At 44.0% G+C, this 23,306-nt stretch overlaps 1 protein-coding gene across 6 annotated transcripts in view; it reads left to right on the forward strand.

Annotated features, from left to right (window-relative positions):
* The window catches only part of MPP7 (MAGUK p55 scaffold protein 7), a 434,998-nt gene that overhangs the window by 61,296 nt on the left and 350,396 nt on the right, over positions 1-23,306 (forward strand). For 3 of the 6 annotated variants that reach the window (XM_073581723.1, XM_073581725.1, XM_073581724.1), the window contains one exon: positions 1,961-2,078. The exons of 2 other annotated variants lie outside the window; for them this stretch is intronic. The gene's annotated coding sequence lies outside the window, so the exon portion shown is untranslated. Of the gene's footprint in view, positions 1-1,960; positions 2,079-3,088; positions 3,226-23,306 lie in introns of those variants that run through there. One more of the 6 variants, XM_073581728.1, reaches the window with a different exon arrangement.

The following is a 23,306-nucleotide window of genomic DNA, read 5'->3' on the forward strand; positions in this document are numbered from 1 at the left end:
TAGGACTATCAGCTGTGTATCCACCAGACTTCTGCACAACACAACTGATGGTCCCAAACTCATTTATAAGGCAAGAAATCCCACTTATTAAACCTGACAGGGCACACCTGTGAAGTGAAAACCATTTCCGGTGACTACCTCTTGAAGCTCATCAAGATAATGCCAAGAGTGTGCAAAGCAGTAATCAAAGCAAAAGGTGGCTACATTGAAGAACCTAGAATATAAGACACATTTTCAGTTGTTTAACACTTTTTTTGTTAATTATATAATTCTACATGTGTTAATTCACAGTTTTGATACCTTCAGTTTTCTCTGCTTACAAATCAATCAGTTCTCTGAATGCTGAGCTCTGTATAACCCCGCCCACACCACTGATTGGCTGCTTTCTGTGTACACTGTGCATAGGCAGAAAGCTGCCAATCATTGGTGGAGGTGTGGTTGGACCTGGAGGGGCAAGGCAGTGCGCATGTGCAGTAGGAGGCCGCTCTGCTGTGACCTGTACATAGATGATCTCCGGGTCTCAGCAGCAGAACTTCCTACTATACTTGCTCCCAGGCTCTGGTCCTATTAACATTATAGGGCAGATTTCTATATCATGGACCGTTAGTGGTCTCTTTTATAGACAGAAGAATAAATGGGATTTGCTATTTAAAGATATTTAGGAATTTATTCATTTTTTTTTTTTTTATTTTTCTTTGTCTCAACCAATTGACTTCAGGTTGTTTCCTTTTAAGAGATTTTATAAAAGTTTTTTTGGAGGAACTTCTCCAAGTTTCTGCATTTGAGTGACACTTGTGGAGAAACAGGGGCTGAGCAGAGGAGGCATGAACTAGTAGGAGCAAGAAACTTCCGGGGAGGGGTTTAATATGGAAACGATCAGTAGAGCGTGAAGGAGACCTCTCAGATGTTACATCGGTGGCACTTGTATACACGTTCTACTCGTACGAGCGACTTGTTGTGGACGGTGGGATCCTTCATATATAAGCTACATATGGAGAAGAGGGGGCGGGCTGCCGGTATGGCCATACAGTGCGGGCCCCCCAGTTCTGGCACCGCCGGCTGCCGTGCTATTACTGCTTGTTATTACTTGTGTCAGGGAGGTGTACGGCTCGTGTGGGCAGAGGTTGATCTGGGACACTGGAAGCCAGCGTTAAGTAATGATTCATTAGCATTCTTAAAAACCTGAAAATCAACATTGGGATTAGCGTTGTCGCCCTTCTCCATCAGGACGTTCACTTCTTACCACTGATTAGTGCAGTTTTCTCTCGTCTTTCCCCCGCAAAGATAGTCCTTGTGTGGTATGTGAAATATGCCCGGCTGATCATTTTAGGTGAATTTAGCTCGTCACACATTTGTTTTTTTAAATCTATAGTTTATGTATTTATTTTATTTATTTTACTTGCTTTTATAGCACTACGATATTTTGCAGCACTTTACTGACATCATCATCACTACCCCCATTGGGGCTCACAATCTACATTTCCTATCTTTGTTGTGTAGGAGGAAATCCACTCAAACGGCGAGAACATACAAACTCCTGGCAGATGTCGTCCTTGGTGGGATTTGAACTCGGCACCCCTGCATTGCAAATCAACAGTGCTAACCACTGAGCCACCATGACGATCTCTTAGGGTCTCACTACTGACACCTCAATCTTATCAGGAAACCACGGTTCTAGAATTCTCGATTTGAAAGGCGCGGTGTTGCGCCATTAAAAGGCTGATCCAGCCATGGTAAAGAATAGGAGCTCTGCTGCAGTAGCCGGCAGCGGCCGTTGTACTTTGAATGGAGCCGCGCTCAGAACTCCGATCAAGGTGTTAATATCTGGTCACCGCCGAAGCAAAAAGCTGATCGTGTTGGTGCCAGGCCACCCACTGATTTGTGTTTGATCACCTATCCTGTAGATTGGTCATCAAATCGCCATGCTTTGACAACCCCTTTTTATTTCTCTGTGGCATAGGGGCAGACAGCAGAGAACAGCGCCACCAGTATCTCCGTCCTTTTCTTTGGACTTTGAGTAAATCGGTATTGCACATAGTTGACCGCCACTCCATTCAAACAGGAAGCCCAACCAGGAGGTGAGTCCAAATTTTTCTTTTATTCTTTGTTACCTCCTTGTGCCCATTAACAAGTGAGGTATAGCTTTGTATAAGCCCTGAGACTCTAAAGATACTATATTTTATATGCAGTGCTAGACTCCTTGGATGCCACAGTTGCTGTTGACTAACGTCCTGATTCAGAGGTCGCCCAATCCCGGGTATTGCAGCGGGACGTCAGCTGTGTATTACAGCCAGCACCATTAGCTGTTGGGCTTGGCGGGACACCGGACATGCTATAAATGAACATTACATCCATTTTTGGAAAGAATACCATTATGGTGTGTCCATTTGTGAGACAGGGTTAGAGCCCTACATATGGGCAGCACATGGTTACAGGTCCACAATCCTAGAAGCCAAAACATTACAGAAATATTGTGCCATGTATCTACTAGTAATGCTTAAAAGCTACAGTATGCTGGTCATCCGGTTTATTGATTAGGACAGCGGTCATCCCACCTCTTAGATTGGTGGTCACTGTAGAGAGGCCGGCGGGTGCGCTCTCCTCACTGGATGCACCGGGCTACACAACCCCTTCAGCGGTGGACATATGGGACCACAGGCAGCGGATGGGACCACTGATGCATTGAGCAAACAGTCCCATTATTAATGTTTCCTTTGATTCTTTGCTTGTAGATGTAAGGAATCATTAAAGTGATACGTGTCTGGACAGACACATCGGGAAACATTTGATTTGTCATCTGGAACATGTGTTTGGTGTCCATATTGCCCTTTGGGCTTTGTATTCCATATTAATCCTATTACTACGTAGCCTGTAGGCCAGCTCGCCAATCAATACCACTCCGACACCTCACTCGTCCGCAGAACATCGATCTCTCGTCTGGTGCATAGTACACATGGCAATCAATGCCGTTAGCTGGAGGGCGATTACCGCCGTCACGTTTTTTCTCTATTCTTCATCTTTAAAGAGACATAGAAAAAACTGACTGTATGTAATGAATTCGTCTTCCAATGATCATTTCCTAGGAGGTAGATGTTAAAATCAATGTTCTGATCCCAAAATGAGAAGATGAGGAGGTGACCACTGCATCCAACATAATTATTATTAATCAGCGGGGGGATCCACCGCCTGTGTCTCCGTGGAGGTCTGTGGGAGCCGTACAGGCAGGTATGTCTCATGTACAATGTGAGTCAGATTTATTTTAATAAGGAGATAATTAATGCTTTTTATCGTCGTGACTTCATTTTTAGTAGACTTTAAAAATGTTAGTGAAGGGTCTCCAATTCAGGTCCCTCATCGATTAATCCAAGGGAAATGGATCCTATTAATCCGAGTGTTCTAGATCCTATAAAAACATACGTGTTCGCCTCCCATTTAATAATTTCCCCCATCCTGGGTCCTTTTTGTAGTAATACCCTCCATGTATGGATTGGCTGCCTCTTGTGATAATGCCCTCCATCTTGTCTCCTTTATTTAATTATTCTGTCCATCATCCTGAGTCCCTTTCTGTAATAATGTCCCCCATCCTTGGCCCCTTTAATTATGTCCCCATTTAGGGACCCCATCCTGTAACAATGTCTCGATTTACCGTAAAGGGCCCAGGATAGCAGACATTGTTATAGGTTGGGTCGGTTTCTTGTTGCCTTCCTCCGCTCCCATTACGTGCGGCGTCCTTTTCCATGGCCGGTTCAGGGGCTAGCAACTGATTCCGGTTTGCCTATCACGGGCAGAGTATGACGACCATGGACCTTTTTTCAAGAAATGTGTAATGTAAAACCTTACATCTCCTGTGGAGGCACTGCAGGGGCCGTGAATATGTCCTGCTGAGTATATCCTCGTGGTACAGCTAAAGGGTACCAATCGGCCGAAATAAATACCATTATTCATCTGCACCTGTTGTGGTAATCTGCAGGTAGATGACATTTTCCTTGTGGCTTTCTTTTTGAAGTGCAGCTGCAGGAAGAGAATAAAGTTATATTCCCCCTGCAGCTGCTTGCTTCCAGTCATGGGGGCGGAGCTGACGGCTGTGATCAGTCAGGGCTCTGTACGCAACGAGTGTGCACTGTCTCCCCCAAGACCAGTACCTTGGTGCTCTGCAGCATGTGAACAGAGCAGAATGGTAGTCAAGGATATGCTTGCAGATTACCGCTGTTTCTGCAGGTATATAGTGTTTTTTTCCCTTTGCTGACAGGTTCTTGTTAATCCCTGAAGTGCTCTCAGCACGCTGTGATCATCCTTTTCAAGAGAGGGGTCTTCCTCAAGGCATTTTAATTTTCACATGGTCCAATAATCTGCCGAGCGCTTATTCCTGATGTTTGGCCCTTGTAAATATGGCAGCGATCAGCAGACAAACCAGCAAGACGCTGGATTGGCAGCCTATTTCCCCTTGTAACAGGAAACGTGCTGTCCTCTGTGTAACCCCACCCACACCACTGATTGACAGCTTTCTTTGCACACTGTGCATAGGCAAAAAGCTACCAATCAGTGCTGGGGGCGGAGTTATTAAGAGATCATGAATATTGAGGACTAAATGGCTGTGTGTTTACTAGTCCTCTATTGATGATCTACTGCTGTGATTTTTTTAGTTTTTTTAATATCAAAACTACAGCAAGCAGCCCAGTAAGTGATACATCACTGGAATCAGCGTCTGTCTCTACAGTATGCTGCTCTGAGATTAGGTGGCAAAAACCTTCTGTCAGATTCCCTTTAAAAAATATGAAACCTTTGTCCTGGTGAACAGTGTTCATTGGGAGATATATTTTAAAGTTCTTTTTTGTTTATGGACATGTGTTATGAAAATAGTGGGAGGGGTAACATTTTTTTTTTTTTTCCAATAAATCCAATAGTTTTCTAGCTTAAAAGGAATATTCCCATCTCCAAGATCCTATCCCTCTATGTAATAGGTATAATAATATTAACAAATACTTGCAATTAGAAATGTGGTATAGTTTTTCTGATTTGCGATGTCTCTTCCCTCATGTGCAGGCATTGCAGGACCTTAGGTATCCGTGGTTACAACCACTGATGAAGTGACAGCTAGTTGTTAGTTTTTGTAACCATGGATACCTAAGGTCCTGCAATGCCTGCACATGAGGAAAGAGACATAGAAATCAGAAAAACTGTTCTACATTTCTAATTGGAGGTATTTGCTGATATTATTACACCTACTACTTCTTGGGATAGGATCTTGGAGATGGGAATACTCCTTGAATAAAATGTTGGAATTAAAATGGTGAAGTTTTGGATCTGGAGTATTTAGACTATAGATAGATTCATCCCCAGGACTATCGGTGGGGCTGAGATTCGCGTCCTGTTTGTGTGGTTTGGTTTTTGTGGCTTTTTATACTGAGGTCTACAAATAATAGTGTTATTAAAAAAAGCAAAGCAAAGTTTTCCCATATGAGACTAAGCGTTGGGCATATTTCCCATAGTTGGTGTGTGTGTGTGTATTTCCATACTCCTGCATCTTAGCCGTGGCGGCATACATTATGTGGACCCTTCCCCTTAATACAGAGAGAACAGGTAATTCCAGATCCTCGGAGTGACAGATACGGTGTCATTATATCCGGTGTGGTGTGAATACCGTGTAAGGGAATATGTAGGAAGTCGCTCAGTTACACAGAACTGCGGCTTTACAGGACGGCTCTGACAATTGTACCCTGGAATAAAAGCCGTCCTTGTAGTATCCGCTCTCAGTGAAGTCGCTGTAACCTGGGCACTGTAGTATGCCGCGGATTAAATTGAGAGCAAATTATAGTTAATGAGGTATTTCAGCTCATTTCGTGGCCCCTGTTCTGTCGCTGTCAGGATTCATAAAGGGCAGGTTGTTGAAATACTACACAAGCTATCAAGTGCACTAAAAGACATGAAGCTGTGGGTTACGCAAGGGCAGCCGGCGTATCACTGACTGAGTCAAAAAACCTGACGTCTCAATGAGGCCTTACTCAATAAAAGACAGTAAGACGGCACACTGAGCTGTCGGTTACATCTTATTGTTTTCTTTGTAGAAGGGGTGAGGAAGAGGCCGCAAAGTAAGGAAACAGGCAGAGGAAGACACAAAAAGATTGTGCTGAGCTTACTAACAAGTCTTTTACCTTACTCCAGAGATGGATTCACATGTGCACTGCTCAGTACTGCTGTATGATGTTCTCCATACTACTGCTACTTCTGTATGTGTACTAAATAAGGAATACAGAGTAGGAATCCATCACTGTGTGTTGGGATGTGTATGAGAGAAATCACTGCAGCGAGGTAATTCCCATCAGCTCAGTCCATAGCAAATTTAGCGATGGAGCTTACAGAGGGAAAAACCTGTGAGATTGCGGGATATGAGTCAAATAATGGCCAGAAATAGTATTGTTCCTCCTGTATATATACATGATTGCTTATTCTGAAAAGTGACTTGAAAGTACAGTTTCCCTTTTACCCTATGTTACTAACTAACCTTTGAATCTGAGCTATCAGACCAGAAGTTGGGGCTGCCTGTTGTCTGGTGCCCGGCGGCGGCATCCTTGGTGGGAAGTGAAGTTTACTGTACGTCACACACTGTTATTAGATTACTATGGAACGTGACCTCTTCTCATCGTTTTGTCATGCGCTTAGATCATAAAACGTGCTTAATTTCCTTATCTTTTGCCTCCAGGATACCAGATGGCTTATGAGTTTGAGTCATTTCTGGTCCTATAAATTGAGTAAAAGCACAAAAGGTTTTCCTGTGAGCCGCGTGCTTCATCACCTTTTCTGCTCAAATCTCGCATATGCATGTAGTCATTAATGGCATCAGCCTCTGAGAAATACCGGTAATCAAAAGTTTCTAAAAAAAACTTGTGCAGAATTGGAAAAATACTTCAAATTTGGAACTGTTAGAATAAAATTACTGTGGTCTTCTCCGATCTTTGTCCTGCAGGGATGGCATGCCGATCATGTGCATGTGATCACTGCAGCCAATCAATCCCTGGCCTAAGGGTGATGCTTATGTGTATGGCACTAGACTTCTGAGACCAGTGATTGGCTGCAGTGGACTCGTGGGCATATACGGCACATCATCACTGCAGACAAGTACCAGACCGGCGTGTTTTGTGGTTGTCGGTCATTGTATTTATGAGGATAGATTTAGATGACTATTTAGATGGGGTTTGATTTAGATGACCATTTAGATGGGGTTTGATTTAGATGACCATTTAGATGGGGTTTGATTTAGATGACCATTTAGATGGGGTTAGATTTAGATGACCATTTAGATGGGGTTAGATTTAGATGACCATTTAGATGGGGTTTGATTTAGATGACCATTTAGATAAAAACTGTTCTGACCCACAGCGAGCCGAAATGTCCTGCGTGCAGTGCAGACAGAAAGCTTCATTAAATAACGTCTGACATTACATAAATTGATTTTTGCGGTCCGGCTCACTTCTCCTTTTCCATTACTCAGCCTGATGTATCGGCCCCTGATTTATGATTCAGCTAAAGGTTATGTATAAAAGAATCGCTCACAGCTTAATAGGAGTAGTATTCTCGATCGTCTCCCGCTCCTGCCCCCGTCGCCTCTGTATTCTTCCTGGACTGCATGAAAAATGTCTTTACTGTATAAAGTAGCCGTTGTGTTATAATTACGGTGTCACTCGCTTGTACATTAGACATTTTAAATATTCATCAACCGCCCGATAAGTTCCCGTTTCTGTGCCGGATGATTGCTTATGTTTAATTTACTAGATGTTGCCCTAGTCATTAGATTTTGTTGCCTTTATGGATTTTAGCAGACGCTTCATTATTGTAGATTGTGTTGGGTTTTCCGTCTTATCTTGTTGCTTTGGGAGTAAAAGGCTCCGATGGTGTCAGGCGGCTGCTTATCTCTCCATGCTCTTGAAATGTAAAATATTCATATTTGGCAAATCCGAATGTGTATTTAATGAATCATTTGGGAGGGTTGATTTACTATTTTTTTTTTTTTGCCAGGTTATGGTGTGGCTAAAAAGCCTCAAAGGAATTTGCAATTACTAATCTATTCAGTGGTGTCAATGTAGGAAGAGGTTGACCAGATGGGACAACTCCTTACCATTACAAATACACATGGTTGTTGGTTGCACCATAATTGTGCATGGATCTGGTAGGTTGTGTCCTGTTCCGGTCACCTTATAGAATGGGTAGCTGATGTTTGTGTGGGGATGATAATATTCCTGCATGACCATATCCAACAGGAAATTATCTCCCAATCCCCTCATGCCATGCACTGTCCTCCCTCCCCCACTGCATCTAGCTCACACTCTGATTTTGAACCAGTCAGAGAAGTAGTAAGCAGGCTCCTTGCATCTTCTTGCCCAACCACTTGCACCAGTGACCCATTTCCATCACATCTCCTCCAGTCCCTTTCCCCTGCTGTCACCACTCATGTAACTAAAATATTTAACCTCTCTCTTCTGGTATCTTTCCCTCATTTAAGCATGCCATCATACATCCACTACTTAAAAAACCATCCCTTGACCAAAACTGTGCCGCTAACTATAGACCTGTCTCTAATCTTCCCTTCATCTCTAAACTCCTGGAACGCCTGGTCCACTCCCGTCTGATCCGCTATCTCTCTGATAACTCTCTTCTAGACCCTCTCCAATACAGTTTCTGCTCTTTACACTCTACTGAAACTGCCCTCACTAAAGTCTCTAAAGATCTAACAGCTAAATCTAATGGTCACTACTCCATGCTAATTCTCTTGGCTCTCTGCAGCATTCGACACGGTGGATCATCAGCTGCTCCTCACTATGCTCCGCTCCATCGGGCTCTAAGACACCGTTCTCCTGGTTCTCCTCCTATCTCTCTGACCGCTCCTTTACTGTATCTTTTGCTGGTTCCTCCTCTTCTCATCTTCCCCTTACTGTTGGGGTTCCTCAAGGATCAGTCCTAGGCCCCCTCCTCTTCTCTTTGTACACTTCCCCTATTGGTCAAACAATCAGTAGATTTGGTTTCCAGTACCACCTCTTTGCTGATGACACCCAATTATACTTTTCTTCTCCTGACATCACAGCGGCGATTGTTTAAACGCTGTGTCTAACATATCCTCATATTATTTGAAACTGAACCTGTCAAAGACTTAATTCCTTGTGTTTCCTCCCTCTAGTAATGTACCTATACCCGACATTGCCATTTCTGTGTGTGGTTCCACTATTACTCCCCAGCAATATGCCCGCTGTCTTGGGGTCATACTTGACTCCGAGCTTTCCTTTGCCCCCCACATCCGATCACTGGCTCGCGCTTGTTATCTGCACCTCAAAAACATTTCTAGCATTCGACCTTTTCTTACTTTTGACTCCGCAAAAACTCTTACTGTTTCTCTTATTCATTCTCGTCTGGACTATTGTAACTCTCTTCTAATCGGTCTCCCTCTTACCAAACTCTCCCCCCTCCAATCTGTCTTGAATGCTGCAGCCAGGATCATATTCCTAGCCAATCGTTACACCGATGCCTCTACTTTGTGCCAGTCATTACACTGGCTACCCATCCACTCCATAATCTAGTCCAAACTTATTACCCTCACCCACAAAGCTCTCCATGGCTCAGCACCACCCTACATTTCCTCCCTAGTTTGTCTGCCACCCTACTCGTGCCCTCCGTTCTGCTGATGACCTGAGGTTAGCATCCTCAATAATCAGAACCTCCCACTCCAGTCTCCAAGACTATACACGTGCTGCACCAATTCTTTGGAATGCACTTCCCAGGTCAATACGATTAGCCCCCAATCCCTACAATTTTAAGTGTGCCCTGAAAACGCATTTATTCAGACTGGCCTATCGCCTCAACATATTAACCTAATCTATCCCTGTGTGGCACAGTCAAAAGTTTTACCATAACCAGGTTCCCGGCATCAGGTTCCCACATGCTTTATGCATCTATTATCCCTCTGTGTCTGTACTATTACACACTTAACATTATGGCTGGTCCATACAATCAGGGCAATTGTTACCACCTACCTTTCGGGTCTACCTTTTTTCCTCATAGATTGTAAGCTTGCGAGCAGGGCCCTCATTCCTCTTGGTATCTGTTATGATCTATGTGATTATTGTTATGCTGTAATGTCTATAGTCTGTACAAGTCCCCTCTGAAATGTAAAGTACTGCGGAATATGTCGGTGCTATAGAAATAAAATTTATTATTACTATTATATCTAGATTTTGGGCAGGCGATCCTTTTTTTCCTCTAAGAAATAAGCTGATGCCAGAGATGTCTGACAGTGGCTCTTTCATAGAGAACACAGGAGCTCTCGGCATTATAGAATAGTTAGGTTATAGTTGACGTATGAACCATCGTTCGACCGATGGCTTTAAGCCCCCATCACGATAGATGGCTATCCATACACGGATATTTCTCTCAATGCTCCCATGCACGGGAATGATCAGCTTGTCTAAATTTGTTCTCTATGAGCTGGCCAGTGCAATAAATGCCTGAAAGGAGTTTAACTCCCCGGCACTATGTGTCGGGATACAGTTGGGAGACGTCCACCGCCAGGGCCGTCTGTCGGCACATGAACGCAGAGCCAGGGGTGTCCGTCAGCACTTGAACGCAGCACCAAGCTTAGTACAGTGATCAAATGTAATGTTGGGTCAGCCCCATATATAATTGTATTGAACCTACAATTCCTAGTATGTCCTCAACAAGAGATGCTGGGAGATGTTGTTACCAGCTATCATCAGACTGCGGACTGTGCAGGAACCAACAGCACTGATGAGAGACAGGCAAAATCACAAATAAACAGTTACTTACAGATACCTTATAGGTGACCTCTTCTTTGTTTCAAGTCGTTCCCATCTCTTTTGTCTCCGTGTACTGTAGTATAGATGTAATTATGAGATTTCACGTCCATAGCTCGTCTTTGCAGACTTCTCTCTTCACCATCTTCAGCAGCACTTACTGATGCGGTGCCCTTACAAATATTTATACTGCCCCCAGAAGTAAAAATATCTCATATGCTGTGCCCCTGAATAAATAAATGCCTCTCACTGTGCTTCCTGCACAAAATGGTACCCTTACTCTGCTCTGCTCCATAATGCCCCCCACACTGCCCCTCCTCATAATATCCCCTACTCACAGCTCCTCTCCATGATATCCCCTACTCACAGCCCCTATCCATAATATCCCCCACACACTGCTTCTCTCCATGATATCCCCTACTCACAGCCCCTCTCCATGATATCCCCTACTCACAGCCCCTATCCATAATATCCCCCACACACTGCTTCTCTCCATGATATCCCCTACTCACAGCCCCTCTCCATGATATCCCCTACTCACAGCCCCTCTCCATGATATCCCCTACTCACAGCCCCTCTCCATGATATCCCCTACTCACAGCCCCTCTCCATGATATCCCCTACTCACAGCCCCTATCCATAATATCCCCCACACACTGCTTCTCTCCATGATATCCCCTACTCACAGCCCCTCTCCATGATATCCCCTACTCACAGCCCCTCTCCATGATATCCCCCACACACTACTTCTCTCCATAATGTCCCCCACACAATGGCTTCTTCATAATGCCTTGCAGCGCTTGAATCCTGGGTTCGAATCCCTCCAAGGACAACATCTGCAAGGAGTTTGTATGTTCTCCCCGTGTTTGCGTGGGTTTCCTCCGGGTTCTCCGGTTTCCTCCCACATTCCAAAGACATACTGAAAGGGAATCTAGATTGTGAGCCCCATCGGAGACAGCGATGCTAATGTGTGCAAAACTGTAAAGCGCTGCGGAATATGTTAGCGCTATATAAAAATAAAGATTATTATTGTCTTCCCCACACAGCGCCTCTCCATAATAGCCCCCACACACAACCCTGCTCCATAATGTTCCCTCATGTTGCTTTTCCCCATAATGTCCCCCCCCAAAAAAACTGCACCTTTCTATAATATCTTCCCCACACAGCCTCTCTGCATAACGTCCCCCCCACTGTACACTATACTATGTCCTCTTTCACAATCCACCCAAAATCCCAATTTGCCCCATAATGTCCCTCACAGCTCCGTAGTGTCCCTCATTTCCCCATGGTGTTCCCATTTCCCCACAATGGCCTCTATAGTGTCCACCCCCCCATTGCTCCGTAATGTCCCCTGGAAAGTAACGCCAATCAAAAAACAAACACTCTTCATCTTCCCCTGGCATGCTTACCGGTGCCCGCAGCGTCCTCGCCGATGCACGTCGGGGCCCGGGCTGACTAGAGCTGCTCTGCTCCTGTCCGCACTGTTCAAATGTGATCTCCTCTGAAAAATGAGAATATGTTTGAAGTTAGGAAGGAGGGATTGGGTCTAGAGGGCAGCTCAGCAGGCCACACAACATCCTTTGGCGGGCCCGCGGGCCATATGTTGCACCGGCCTGCCTTAGTCAGATGTCAGCCTGCACTAAGATGAGGACAAACCACTAATCTCCATACATAGGAACCCTATACTTTTTAAAGTAGACAACAAATAGAGGTTTTTTAAGTTGTGAAGAAATGTTGTAAAATGCATCCTTTTTCACTTTCCGTGCTCCAGACCACAGCTTCATTTTTGTGGGGTCGTATGGTCATGGCCGAGAGGTTAATGCTCTGCCTTGTGCTAGTGTTTAGTGCCCGGGTTAGCACAGTAGTTTCCTTCCCTGTAAACACTCCTTTCATGTTGTGCTCTTCAGGTAGCAGAGCTGCTGGGAATGTAATGAAGTGCAGTAATGTCACCTTGGGATGATTTCACACTCAGCAGTTTTTTGGATAAAGCACCACTGCGGTTCACGACACATTTTATGTAAAAAAAGAAAAAAAAAAGTTTTAATAATCGGGCAAATTTATCAATATTGCTTAATTTTTTGATCATGCACACCTAAACTTCCTAAAATGCGGCAGATTTATCTCAGTCGCTTGAGTTGTTTTGATAAATTTTGGTGCATCTTTAGGACGCAGTCAGATGGCCGTATACATCAGATCGAGATGGGAACGCACAGCATGGACTGGCCGGTGGCTCTCCCGACTCAAGCATTACCGCTGCATAGAAGTACATGAAGCTGGCACACTCGGTGTCTCGCCGGCGTCGCCTGTCTCGCCGGGTCCGCTCTGCCTTCTCCTGCTCCTGGGGTCTCCCCCCGACTCCCCGCTCACCCCTCCAGCCGGCGTGCGGCTCCCCCAGTCTCCCATCCTGCAGCTCTGCATGGGGCTTCCTCCTCCTCCTCTGCTCCTGTCCCGGGCATGTGCCTTAGGCCACGGGCGCGCGCTCTTCCCCTCACTTAACCCCTGCTGCAGCAGCCCTGTGGAGCGATTACCAATCAAGCTCCAGCACAGGGTATTTCAGGCGGCTCCTCCCTCATGGAGGCGCCTGATTATCGTGTGCCTTCCGTACAGTACTCTGGCCCCGTCTGGTCACTCCGGTCCCTCCTGACTCCGGTCCCTCCTGACTCCGGTCCCTCCTGACCTCTGCCTTGTTTGTCTCATCCGCATCTGAGCCGCCCCTCTTGGTATCAGCTGTCGTGGTATTCGACTCCTTCGGGCCTGCTCCTAACGGTCCCTGTATAGGGGTCAGCACCATCTGGCCAGCTCGCTCCAGGGATCCCGGTACCGTGACCCAGAGGGTCCACTCTTGCTTCTCCTTACACTCGGGTAGGGAGAGTGGCCGGCCAGTCTGTGCGCTGCGTTCCCATCTTGGTCTGGTTTATACGGCTATCTGACTGTGCCCTTGTTGGATGTAATAAGTCTTGGCTTACAGAATGATATTGATATTCGGAGGTTGCTATCGACACTCGCTCAATATATGCCGAACTTTGAGGCTTAGAAAAGAGAAGCACCGTGTCACCGGACATCAATCAGAAAATGTCTCTGATGTGTAGATCCTTGGAGCAAAGCTGTCACTTCCAAAGCCTTCTCCTGTGAAGACTGACTGACCCTTGGTATTCCTATTCTGTAATTCTGATGAGTTGAGCTTTGGAGACGCAAGTCCAAGTACCAGCTGTCCCCGTGACCTCTCCGGGCACTTGTTCCTGAGGCAGTCACGCAAGTTAGCAATTACTTTTATAGTACAGAACTTGTTCTGGTGTGTCCCCACACATAATAGACATGACTGATTCATCTTCTATCCTGGATTCTTTCGGGACATGTATACATAAGTGAGCTGGACGGTCTTCTAAAGCGCAAATACTTTGTGGACAGCAGTGGGGGAATCTTCTGGGCGCGGTAGAACTACTTGGCTTTCTTTCCGGTGGGGAGTCACCAACACCTGAAGTAAGCGGATGCATGTGGATAGACTCTAAGGGAGTTAACTCCATACATATCTAATTTCCTATTCATGTAGGTGACTTTTTTTGTCAGTTTTTTTTTTTGCATATTTGTTTTTTTTTGTTTATTTCCCAGATGGGTAGCTGGTAGTTGGCACGCTGACCAGCTCACATTCCAGACTGAGCGGAATGTGAGAGGAGGGAGCACAGTGCTCGCAAAATAAAGGGCCTTCACAACAAAGGGATGCTTGTCACTGCCAGTCCTCATCACTGTCTTTTCAGAAAAGGGACCAGGGTTGGGGCTGAGAACACTTTGCGTCCATTCACAAAGCAGCAGTTCAGCTTCAGACACCTGTACTGGCTTCCGTTAATTCATTCTGGCATTAAAATGCAAGGGCATATTTTTAGGAACATGATGGAAAATGGGAAATATATATATATTTTTTTTCTGATGTTCATCAATTGCTTAAAACTTACCTGACTGGCTTAGTTATAATGATCTCTAAATACCCCATATATGTTGGAGAAAGGTTGAACAAACCCGTTGTGGTCAGCATGACCAGTTACCAATTTTTTGTGATAGGAAATTGCTGGGAAAAAAATGTATTGTCTTGTCAAATTTCAGTAGTCAATTCTTTTGTCTTCAACGGGACTTACTTTTTGGCAGTGATATGGACAGTCACCCTACTGGTTGAGGCACCCAGCCATTGCGGGGCCCCTTCTTTATGGACAAATATATTCAAACCCCCTTAGATCTCATTATATAACTCCCCTGATGAATCCCCGGTATTGGAGAGGAAACGCGTAGGGAGCTAATACCCCTTCTGAGGACTGGGGGTGAAACTATAAGGTCCATTTGGGGCTTGTCCTTGTAAGGGCAGGAGTAATACCTGGGCACGACAGGGAGGATAGGGAAAACTGCATGCCTGTAACCCTATTAACCTCCTTTTTCATACTGTCTTGTGCTGCTATATGGACCCGAATACCCGGCAGGGGACCTCTGAAAAATACGCCGGGGCGCTTGTGTCCAGGATTAATCTTGAGACTGAACCATTTTATTAAATGAGCACTGATACGCACGAGCACTATTATGTTTGTGTTTATGTGATGTCTTATATTTTAGTGGATCATTAAAGGTTATGTTTTATTTTGAATGGGAATCCTCCAAGCTATTGACATTTAACCCCTGAGGGTTACACGTGGTACTAAGCATTCTATGCCACAGCTGATCTTGTCAGTTAGAAGATAAGCAGGCGATTGTAAATGATGCCTATTTTAATTAAATACGAAATAGTAATTCACCACAATGCTGGATATCTTGACCAAAAGCGATCCGTTACGTTTCGACCCAGCCTGGGTCTTTTTCAAACATCGCTATGTCCAAATATTGCCCCAAAAAATGGGAATCTGTGCGCGACCAACTGTAATGTGGCATCTCAAAATGAGGAGGGGGTGTTTGATAAGACACCACAAGGATCAGTGCTGGAGCACATTGTGATAAATTGGGGCCAAAGTCTTTATATCTTATTGCCATACCAACAATTTTTTTTTTTTTTGTAAAATCAAATTTAGGTGGAGAACCATTTTGAAAGAGGGATACCGTATTTACTCGAATATAAGCCGAGATTTTCAGCCCAAAAAATTGGTCTGAAAGTCCCCCTCTCGTCTTATATTCGAGTCATATACAAAGGGGATCAGAGGGGGAGGGGGGGGCGGGGGTGTCAGGTCATACTTACCCGTCCTGACGCTGTGTCTTGAGCCCCCAGCTTCTCGCCGCGCTCTCTGTTCCTGCCTTCAGCGGTGACGTGGTGCCGCTCATTAAAACTCATGAATATGTGCATATTCATGAGTTTTAATGAGCGGTACCACATGACCGCTAAAGGCAGGAAGAGAGAGCATGGGGAGAAGCTGGGGGCTCAAGACACAGTGTCAGGACGGGTAAGTATAGCGATACTCACCTGTCCTGCGTCCATGGCTGCTTGCTGCTGTCTGTCATCGGTCAGTGACTTCAGACAGCAGAGGACGCAGTGACGTGGTTAGTGCGTGCCGCGCCCCCTGCAGTCTGATCGTCACTGACTGATGACGTGCAGATAGCGGTGAGCAGCCATGGACACAGGACAGGTGAGTATCTGACACCCAGCGACGGAGAGGTGAGTATGTCATTTTTTTTATTTTTACATGCAGCAGCAGCATGGGGGCAGCATACGAGGGAACAATCTATGGAGCTTCTTATGGGGGCAGCATATGGGGGAATAATCTGGAGCTTCTTCTGGGGTCAGCGTATGGGGGAACAATCTATGGAGCTTCTTATGGGGACACTATATGGGGGAATAATCGATGGAGCATTTCCCACCCTAGGCTTATACTCGAGTTAATAAGTTTTCCCAGTTATTTGTGGCAAAATTAGGGGGGTCGGCTTATACTCGAGTATATACGGTATTCTTCCTTTTTTTCATTTTCTTTGAATTGACAGGAATAGAGCACTACAGATCATAGCTGCAGAAGAGGAATGAGTTGGTCTTGCAGGTGCCAGTGACTTGTCCATTTATGTTAGTGAAGACCAGGTCTGCGAAAAACAGGCACGGAGTAGTAACAGGAACATCCTGGCAGGAGCCCTTAGGAGGTGTGACTGTACAGAACTCAAAAATTCTTCATAAATCCATCTCTTATGTCAGACCCACAGTGTTCAGAAAGTTCCAGAAATACATGAAGCATAAAAAAAAATCCTTTAATGTTATATCCATGCGCACCTCATAAATTATTCTGTAGCTTGCAGCAATATAAGTGGGCGTCTCTGCAGTTTACTTTTTATGGACGACAGTAACACAGAAGCATAATGTAGGGGCAGAGACCCTGATTCCAGCAATGTGTCACTTGCTGGGCTGCTTACTCTTCATTTTTTATTGAATCATTTCATGAGCCCGTGTGAAAATTGCAAGAGGTTTTTTTTTTTTCTTTTTAAATAAAGATAGCAATATTAAAGTTAATCAATGTTTTTAAATTATTTTTTAAGTATATGTAACACAAAAACCTGATGTTATAAGTAGGTCATTTTATGATTTTAGCTTTCCTTTAAGGCTCTGTGCACACGGTGCGGATTCTGCTGCGGATCTGCAGCAGAACTGCAGGTGATGTACAGTACTATTATTATAGCCTATGTAAAAAGAAAACCGCTGTGCACTTGCTGCGGATTTTTCCGCGTGGTTTTTGTGCGGAAAAAAAAGCAGCATATCACTACTTTTGTGCGGTTTTGCTGCAGTTTTCCACCTGCTCCATTCTACAAATCCGCAGGTGGAAAACCGCACAAAAACTGCAAAAAAAAAAAAAAGGAAGAAAGCCGCAGGAAAAATCCGCGGGAGGATCCGCACTGTGTGCACATAGCCTAAAGCAACATAACATACCTGGATGTTCAACGATGGAACTTTGTACCGTGGCCGAAGTAGAAAAATGAGACCATTGTGTGCCCCCCTTCCCCCCCCCCCCCATTGGGCTATACGATACCTGCATTCGTCTGCATGTGAATTTGGCGCTTCAGCTCTCGTACAGTGTGAATAGCTGCCATGGAAGATCACGTTGGAGGGTCACAGAACCCCACATGCCGGCTGTGTGTCTCACATCTGTCACAGACCCAGAGCACTGGCTTCCGCCCCCTCTAATTACAGGATCGGTGACCGCAGAGCATCATAAGAGCCGCACACTGAGCTCCATTGAGGAGCGGGGTCACAGATGGGGAGATAAAAGGATCATTTAGTGTAATTTGGAGTAAGAATTATCAGGATATAAGGGAGTTGTTCTTCTGGTGGATTTTCTCAAGTCTTTGATCCTATCTCGGGACACTCACTTTTACTTCTTAAACAAAAATGTCAGACAGAATTAATGGTTAGGAAATAAAATAGTGACTATAAAGTAAATATTACAGTTCTCACATCGATACTACCCAAATTAATGAGGGAAACGCATGGCCCTACAGGACTGATATCTATAAATAAATGACACAACACCATTTAATAGTGGAAGAAAAGTGGCCGTGAGTTTATTTTGGGTTAATAATAAATAAATAACCAAACCGTTAAATAATTCCATATCCGATATTACCAAACCAGGGAAACAATCCTCCCCTTATCGGGCGATTTTCCGAAATGCCAGGGCTCACTGAGACATGCCCCCCCCAAACTGCACAGCCACTTTTCTACCATAGAATGCAAATCCAAATTAAAAATGTCCAGGCCGATGTCGGACAAATAAACCAAATCCTGTCTATATAAGTCCGAAATAAAACCCTCGAGTTCCGTGTGCCAAAAAGAAAAACCTTTAATCAATTGTAAAAATTCTTGAATGCCCCTATTAACCCTTATACGTATCTTATTCATGAAATATAAACCATTCTTCTTCCATAAAAGTCTGGGTATGATCTCCGAGAAAACGAAGTCCGTATTAGGAAAAGATTGTTTCAGTACTGAAATATCCAATCTCATTAACGCGAGCAAGTCCAATGTCTTCATTTTCCTTAGATCATTACCACCAATATGAAATATAACTAAATCAGGTTTTTAAAAAAACCTATAACATTTCTTAAACTCGAAAACAAAACTTGACCACTTCATTCCTCGAATGCTGTGCCAATAAATCTGGACTGAAGTAGGGCTGAATGATAAGTTCTCGAAATAATAGCGAAGCTTAGCCCTCTTCTGGGCCCAGAACACAAAAGAATGGCTGATGATCCAAACAACCAATGGGCCTAAAATTAAATAGAGTGTTGTTAATCATACATTCGTCATGAATTATATATTTTAAATCTTTTTGAATCCCATCTACCCAAGCTTTTAATACTTGAATCTGAAAGGCCAGCCCTGACCGCTTCCGTAGCGGCCCCAATTCTGAATCCGTGGGAAGTAATTTTCAAATTCTCCTTTCCTAAAAAACATAGACATTTCTTTAACAAAAAATTAAATTGAAAAATGGTAGCAGGGGAAAGATCTGAATGTAAAAATAAAGGACCTTGTACCTTAGGACGGATTTCAACCCATTTTTTTAAATTATTGACAAGACAAAGGACCGAGTCAGGGAAAACATCAATCTTCAATCTAGCCCCCCTTCCCAATTGATCTGTTTTTGATTTCCTTATAAACAAAATTATATACAGCTCGTGAAGCTCCACATCAGAAATCATCAGTCCGGAAGGTTCCAACTTTTTTAAAGAAATTAACTCGCCAATACTAAGTGCACCAAAAAATGCAATTAAAAATGCTGTAGAAAATAGTGATGCTTCGTACAGATTAAAGCAAACTGAGTTAAGAGCTAAGCATAGGTTTTTTAACAATGATAGCGAAATCTGACGTCTCACATCTAGCTTGAAATTATTATTTCTAAAACCTTTCAGAAATTGTTTCAAAGGAAAGAAAGCTGTCAAAGGTGGAGAGCCTAGGAGTTTGAGGAAGAATGAAACACCGGCAATCGATTTAGTTACTGCCGAATAGGACAATCCTTTATGCACTAAATACTCCGCAAATTTTAAACCAGATACTGTATCGGAAGTTTTCGGATCCAAATCATATAAGTTACAAAAATTGTACCATTTTAACCATGCGGCTGAGTAATCGGCCCATGATCTTTCAGATAACGACTGTTGAATGAAATAAGGTATCAGATTGATATCAAGTCCCAAAATTCTTGAGGACAAGGTGTTGCTTCGACAGCTGCCTCTGGAACCTGTTGACAAAAGATTACTCGATGACTTGTCAATAAAGATTCCGTAGCCTCTTTCCATTGACTAGAGCCAACATTTGCTTTAATCCAAATGTTAAATTTTAGGCGGAGTTTGTTATCACAAGATTTTTGAAGCCCATCTATTCTTAGATGAAAGAGTGTTGACTGACAACAGAAATCCTTCATTTTCTGAAAGTAAAAGAAATCTAGAATTCCGCATACACCGTCCCGAAAGAAAAATGCCTACTAGGACTGAAAACAATAACAAAACCATGGAATTTTTATTCAAGCCCACATGCCGGCTGTGTGTCTCACATCACATCATATCCATTGGAAGGGCAACTTCTGAACAGTCCATTGAGAGGAGAAAAGAATTGCACAACCCGCCGTGGAATGAACTGAAAAATTGAACGGAAAAGAATCCGCAGATATAAAATCCGACTGCCAACAAGATCTTCCATTAAAATCCGCTTAAAATTTTTGCAAAATACTGGCATCTTCTTTCAGATCAGCACCAATTCGAATATGAGACTTGGGGGACGAGAGACCTTTTGTAGCTTTGTAAAGGCGTCTTGAAAACAGCTTGCCTATGGGAATAATTCTGAGAGCAAAGTTCAGCAATCCTAATAAAGATTGCAATTCTTTTAGTGTAACCTTTTCTCTGCTGATAAATTTAGACAAAGCATCGTGGAGTTTTGAAACCTTGTCCAGAGGGAGCCTTGATTCCATCATGGTAGAATCTAAGGTAATACCCAAGAATTCGATACACCTAGAAGGTAGCACAGTTTTTTCATGTGCAATCGGAATGCCAAAAAATTTGCATAACCTTACAAAACTGGAAAGAACATGTAAGCAATCTGAGGATGAAGCCGGTCCCACAAACAAAAAATCATCCAAATAATGTAGGATGCCTACATTTCGAGTAGTAGATTCCAAGACCCAATGCAAAAAAGAAGAAAAATTTTCAAAGTAAAAGCAAGACAGAGCAAAACCCATAGGCAAATATTTGTTAAAGTAAAATGTGTTATTGAAATAAAACCCTAAAAAGTTAAATCCCATTGGATGCACTGGAAGGAGTCTAAACGCAGATTTAATGTCAGATTTTGACATTAAAGCGTTTATACCAAATTTTTTTAGTAAGAGAATGGCAGAATCAAAAGAGGTGTATGTAGCGGAGCTCGTTGCTTTGTCAATTTGATCATTCAATGAATTACCATGTGGATACGATAAGTGATGTATTAGATGGACAGAGCCTTGTTCTTTCTTAGGGACAATGCCTAAAGGAGAAATCCGAAAATTTTTGAAAGGAGGGGAAGAAAAAGGACCGGCAAATCTTCCTAGAGAAATCTCATTCAAAATTTTTTCACTTGCCACCTGTGGGTGCAACCTTATAGAGGGGAGATTGTTAACAATTGAGCAGTCAACACCCTCAAAGGGCGGTACATAAAACCCTTCTGAAAAACCCTCAAATAATAATTTGCTAATCTCCTTGTTTGGATAAATGCTTAGCCAGTAGCGCATGTTTTCCACCTTCACCGGAGTCAAGGCCTTTTGTGTTAGCGTCCTTAGTAGTTGCCAGCTGGGTTGACTGCTTTTTGAAACACTTTGAGGCGGGATGGGAATTCCCGCAGAATGAGCATTCATGTTTTGAATTTACAATTGTGACTCCACTTGCAAAAGGAATCATTGAATGCAAAGCAAAATCCTTTTTTGACTCCGGGGGTGGAAAATTGCCTGGAAAAAGCCTGCCTTTGAGGCAGCATCAAATTGATCCACAACCCAACATCCTTAGTCCCCCAGTGAACTTCAGGGTGAACTGCCAGTTTCTGTCTAAATGCTTCATCGTAATGAAGCCAAGCCAATCCACCAAAATTTCTATAGGCCTCCAGGATTATGTCCAAATGTTGAAAAAGATTACTACATAAATTTGGGTATTTCTCGCCAATGACAGCAGAATAAATGGAAAATGCTTGGATCAAATTATTGAAGGACTTTACTGAACCCCTCTTAGATTCCTCAGAATCAAATTTGTCGTCCTTTTTTTCCAATCTATTTGGCTGTTCTCTGCGAGGAATAAGGGAGAATAAATCGACATATTGCTCATCCCAAATAAGTTCTTTAGTAGCGGAACTTAAATGGAAACCAAGTGGTGATAATTCACAAACGAAAGCTTCTTTAAACGTATTATTACTTGCATTGCCTCTCAAAGGTAGAAGATTATTAATTAAATCAATACTAGCTGGCGGCTGTGGAATTGGAGCGATAGCTCCACCTAAAGCCTCTGCCAGCACATCTTTAATCATTCTTTTAAGTTGACTCTGACCAGTAGATAAAGACAGATTTAAGTCCTCACCCTTTCCACGGTTTATGGATGCTGTAGATTGGTCTGCTGTACAGCCTGTGCTCGAGCCCTCCTTGTTGGGGCGAGCACAGCTGAGAGGTGCCTGCAAGTGAATCGTCATCTTCTTCCTCAGATGATGTCGCTTGCTGCGCTGGGGGCACTGTGGTAGCAGTTGCCAGGGCATTCCGGTTAATGGCCGCCGCGGTGCTTTTACGACCGCATCGCCTATTTGCCCTGCTGGCGGAAACAGCTGACATACCCGGCCTTTGATGATGTCGACCGGTGTCCCGCGTTGGGCTGCGGGATTTCGTAGTAGGAGGACGGCGAGACTTTCTGGTTTGCTCCCTGACAGGAAGTCTGGAGCGCCGTGGTGATGTAGCAGGAGAATATGCTGCCGGTGGTCTCCTACTTCTCCCGACAGAGATGCCGCTGTTGAGGCTGTTGGCTGACACGGAGTCTGGAGCAGGGTACATGGAGCTGAAGTAAGAGGGGCAGCATCAGGCCCTGCGGTTGAAGGTCTAGTCACCAGGCAGTTTTTAAGCCATTCCAGACCTCACTCCTCGCCGACTCTTGCTAGAAGTTGTTGAAGAAGATCTTCCATCTTTATAGAGAATCTTCTTTCTTCAGGAAAATGTTATATGAAGTAAAAACCGCCCACACAGGGCTTTATATAAACTCAAAAGGCCGCCAAAATTTCACCAGCCAATCATGGCCTGTTAAAACGGCGCCAAGAAAACCGGTCAAAACCGGATATGACCTTCTCCATTACCACATTGAGGGCGCCTAGCCCTCCTTTAACCCATTTTTTTTTCTTTTAAAAATTAACATTAAAGCCAAGAAATAAATATTATTACAGCCTGTATGGCCATGGGACCCCCTTTATGTAATTCTTTCTTGCGGGGTGGGGACTGACATTCACCTGCTGTCATGGGAAGCTTAGGTAACTCTAGGCTGAACCCCGGGGCCCCTGTGGTGTCCCTCAGACTAGAG

This window comes from Dendrobates tinctorius, unplaced genomic scaffold (genome assembly GCF_039654945.1).
Source record: "Dendrobates tinctorius isolate UK_male_01 unplaced genomic scaffold, ASM3965494v1 ptg000070l, whole genome shotgun sequence".
In the NCBI taxonomy this organism is placed as follows: domain Eukaryota; kingdom Metazoa; phylum Chordata; class Amphibia; order Anura; family Dendrobatidae; genus Dendrobates; species Dendrobates tinctorius.